Source organism: Echinops telfairi, unplaced genomic scaffold, assembly GCF_000313985.2.
Source record: "Echinops telfairi isolate 266 unplaced genomic scaffold, ASM31398v2 ScPeMD7_7424;HRSCAF=8462, whole genome shotgun sequence".
Taxonomy (NCBI): Eukaryota; Metazoa; Chordata; class Mammalia; order Afrosoricida; family Tenrecidae; genus Echinops; species Echinops telfairi.
In genome coordinates, this window is record NW_022111324.1 from 15,517,688 (window position 1) to 15,522,427 (window position 4,740).

Here is a 4,740-nt window from a genome sequence, read left to right on the forward strand (position 1 = left end):
GTCAAATACACCCCTCACCGTGGCCCCTTGGACCAGTGACGGGCCCTGCACTGCCTCACTTGTACCCACCAAATAAAAATTGAACTTCCTGATTAAAAAAAAATGTTGAAGTTGATTTTGCCAGATAAGCCTATTCTTGGGGTCCTGGTGCCTGCCCCAAAGGAAGGCGTTATATCCTGGTCCCTATCAGGATCTTCGGCTTTTGGAGGGTGGGGGGATGGGTGTGGTCAGAACTCCAGTCAAGCAGGAAGAAGTGAAGAGTGTGGAGCTGCTCCTTTCCTTCGAATTTAGCACCAACCCGCTCACTCTCCCTCATTTTCTTCATTGCTCTGGGTGCTCAAGTCAACTTTTGTCTTTTTGGCGTCGAATTTACTGCTAAGAAGAAGCGATCATTTGCTTACCCGCTGTGTTTTAGGAGGCATCCTTAATGAGTTAGCAAGTGGTGAGTTCCAGGGCTCACTGCGCTGCCGCCACACAGGGAGCGTATGCACTTGTCCCCAGAGGCCTGGTCTGGGCCAGGCTGACTCACTTTCGCAGCCCTCGACTTGAGATGACTTTGTCCGCCCGGCAGGGCCCTGATGTCCCGGCCTTCCATGTGTGAGATGGATGGGTCTACTGAAAAGAACCAGATTGCTTGGGCTCTGGGTGGTCCATGCGTGGGACAGCTGGCCATCAGAGGAACTACAGAGGCGCAAGGAGAGAGCATGCAGGAATAAGAGGACACCCCACACCCACACCTACCCATCTCCCCCTACCCCCCCACATGCCCACACGCCCTTTCAGCCCTGGTTCTGAAAAGGCGTGTGGGCATAGTGGAAGACGCCTCTGTCTCCTTTCGCCTCTGCAGCCAATAAGCACCAACCTCCAGATAGCCAGTTTGGCCATGGAGTGTGAGTGGTCTCGGCACTGCTGGAAGCACGAGTTTCTTCTCCGGAGCTATGTGCTGTGCACCATGTTGAACACGGGGTGGCAGCAATGCACGTCTGAACGCCTGCACCCAGCCAGCCTTCCTTCAGGCCAGGAGCAAACTGGAAACAACAGGCGCACAGCTGTCGTCCAGGTAAAGTGATGGCATGTTATCTATCATGTGGGACCTGTGTCTGAGTCTGAGTTTGTCCCATTTATATCAGCCACAGGCAGTACCAACCCCACCTACTACCATCAAGCCAATCCTGACTCAGCCAGAATTTCTGAGAGGAAATCTTCACAGAGGCAGACAGCCTCATTATTCTTCCTCAAAGGAACTGGTAGGTTTGAACTGTCGAGACCGTGAGGTAGGTTAGCAGTACAACACCTACCTGACAGTGCAGAGCCTGGGGCAAATTAAAAGTGTAGAATCACTTCATCAAAAAAGCGTTTTTCATTTCTTTCCCTAGTCTCTGAATTTGTCACGATTTATATATATATATTTTATTAGGTGTTGTTCTAAGTAATGAAAACTTAAAATCATTAGCCTGGGTTAGTACCATTGACCTTTATATTAAGCAGTGTCGGTTCTAAAGGCAAATACGAGTATTTAATTTATATGGGAAATGATATATTACATACTTTGTTTTTCTTGGGATCCTTGGTAGTGATGAGTTAGGCTGCTGACCACAAAGTTAGCAGTTCAAAACTACCTGCTGTTCCGCAGGAGCGAGTTGAGGTTTTCTACTCCTGTAAAGAGTTACAGCCTCAGAAACCCACAGGGGCAGTTCTACGCTGTCCTATAGGGTCACTATCAGTTGGAATAGACCCCTCTTCTTTGTGCACATGCGTTCCACTGTCCTATCAGACCTCATTTACAAAACATAGGCTCCAAAAGGTAGAATTACTATTTAGAACGTCAAGATCTGCATTAAGGCGAAGCTGGGGCCCTTCTGAGCACAGGTGCACAGAGTTTTGTGAGAGTTCACTCAGTTCACCTGCCCATGAAACTGACCCGGGGCACCTGCATACTCATTTTCCCCTCTTGTACTTGCACTGTAATAGATCTTCTCCTTTAGGGACTGTTCAAGGGTAAACCTGGGAACATCCGTTTTCATTCAACATTTATTGACAGGTCCTACTGTTAGGTAGCCAGAATAGGGACTAAGGGGGGTTGTCTCCCCAGTGCCTGCCTAGGGCCATACCAAAGGGGTTGGAAAGGAACCAGGAAGGCACCGATTAACACCCATGAAAAGATCCAAACTGAGCTTGCACAGACTAGGACCACCTGAGTGCAGGTGAAACCAAACCTAGCCTCAACCTGGGCCCATGCCATCACACAGGGGGGCCTCAATTCAGTCAACAGGGTCAACCAATCCCTTCCACCGTGCCTCCCCAGCCCGAGGAGGTAAACGCCCCCACAGGAAGGCCAAGGCTCTTTTGCCCTGCTCTGGTTCCGCTGCAGCTGCGCCAGCGCAGGGGGCGATTCCTGCGGCCTGTGGCGGCCTGCTCCGGGCTCCTGGGATCCCCGAGCATGGGTTTGTGCGCTCCTCTGCCTGTTCTTCCCACGCGGTTTCGTGCAGCCCCTTACGCGTGTACTTTTTGCGACTGTTTTACCGGAAACTTCCCTTTTCCTCGTCAACGTCACCTGGATGACAAAAGTGCTTCTGCCGCGTGAATTCTTTCAGCGCCGCGAAGCAAGAACCGAGGTACCCCAGTCCAGAACCCGAACACCCCTGTGTGCCCGGCGCGGTGCCAGGAAGGAGCGGTGCGTCGGTGCGCAGGACACCAATCCTCACCCCCCCCCCCCCCCCCCCCCCCCCAAGCTCTCCGGCGGGTCCCTTTCTACTGCAGTCTGCCTGTGAGGCTATGGTGGGAAGAACGGTTCTCGAAGATGACCAGACAAAGACTTTCTGGTGAGGTGGCATTTGAACAGGAACCCAAATGGGAGGGAGGGAGTTGGGAGGTGTTTGTGGAGAGAACCTTCCAGTCAGAAGAAATGGCAAGTGTCAAGGCTGCAGGAGGAGGTGTCTGGGGTGAGGGAGGAAAAGCCTGTGGTTTCAGCTAAGTGATGCAGAGGGGCAGAAAAGTGGGCAGAGCTGGGGGGCGGGTAGAGGGATGGGCAGGTGAAGTCAAAGTGTCGGGAAAATCCTAATAGAGAATTTTAACCTTTGGACAAGAAACCCAATGCACTGCCTCACCCCATGCTCGGCTTCATTCCCTGAGTGCACCCATTCCCTGACCCCCTTTACTAACGACCTCATCTGCACTAGAAATCCCTGCCTAGGCTGCTTTGGTGAGCTTAGCCTTTTCTGTGAACTTGCTCATGCTGATAAAGCATAACAACGATGCCCATCGGACATTCAGGATCTAGATCTTTGGGGCGCTAGTTCCTCTGGGTCGCAGCCTAATAGATTTTCCCTCCTTCAAGTTCTCCAAGAGTGCTGCCTGCTCATTCCGGAGTCCCGGTTTGGCTGTTCCAATAGTCCTGAGGGTTTAAGGGGAGAAGTTGGATTCGTGGTGTGAACTGCAGTAAAGCTGTCTGCTGCACACTCCCTGATCTCGTCTCAATTCTTGATGTCTTGGTACATGGCATCCTCCGCCGCCCAGGTTCGCAGTTGGAAATCTCAGGCACCCCTGAATCCCTTGTCTCAGCTTCCTTGACCGACAAGTCCCAAGCAGCTGCGTTCCATGGCGATGAACAGGTGACCCTGGCTCCTCACGGACATATGAGGAACCAGGAGTCTGCTTGCTCCACACACAGGCATCGTTCCAAGTACAGGGGAGCTGAGCCATCAGGCACCCGGAACCAGCCGGGGATGAAGGCTAGCACATTTCATAGGACCCCCAGAAGGCCTCCTGAGGGTCAGAGCACCAGCCATCTGCTGGTGCCTAACGTGCCCTCCCCCAGTCCTCTACTCTTGCTCCTAGGAATCGCTTCCCAAATAAGCTGCCTTCCCACAATATTCTGGCTTGGGTTTGGCTTTTGTGGGCAAGGAGACAGTGTGGGAGATGCAGGTTAAGACAAAAATATCCCATCCAACCACTCACCTGAATTTTATTGGTTCTAATTCTGGTGGTCTCTGATTTTCTCCTTCCCCACCCTTGCTCCCGTGCTCCCCTCCTTCAGACGCTTCACCTCTGGCCGGGGCTACTTGTTGGTTGTTAGCTGCTATTGTCTTGACCTCGACTCATGGAGACCCAGTACACAATGGAACCCCGTGGTGCCTGGTCTTGTGCTAGCCCTGCCATCAGGTATGGATTGCACGAGTTGTTAGCTCAAGTACCTACCTGATTCCGCATTGCCTCTCTAGGCCCCCATGTCTTGACTTACCCCACCACCTCCACTACAAAATGGCCACCCTTTGGGGGGGGGGTGGTACAGTGGTTGGGGGTGGGTGGGTACAAAGGAGATGATGTTAAGGAGTCCAGGAAGGAAAAGAATGTTTGGAAATGGATTGTCATAGCAATTTGCACAGTACTGCGTGACGTGATTGACCTATGGAATGGTATGATTTATGTATTAGCTCCCAATTAATAATCAATTTTTAAAAAGTGGTCACTGTTTTCTGCTGCCCAAGTGAACTTTCTAAAACAATGTAGCTACTTGTTTTTTATGCCTCCACATCTTCTATTAGATCAGCGGTTCTCCACCTGTGGGTTGCGACCCCTTTGGGGGTCGAACAACCCTTTCACAGGGTCACCTAAGACCATCGGAAAACATGTATTTCTGATGGTCTAGGAACCGAGACACCGCTCCTCTGTCCATCTCCATGCGAACCCTCCCACATGCAGAGACGCCCACAGCCGAGGATCCGGCGTGAAGACTGTGAC

The 4,740-nt window shown here is 51.9% G+C and overlaps 1 pseudogene; it reads left to right on the forward strand.

Annotated features, from left to right (window-relative positions):
• Positions 1–1,069, forward strand: part of LOC101638600 — a 1,707-nt pseudogene extending 638 nt beyond the window's left edge.
• The last annotated feature ends 3,671 nt before the right edge of the window (positions 1,070–4,740 follow it).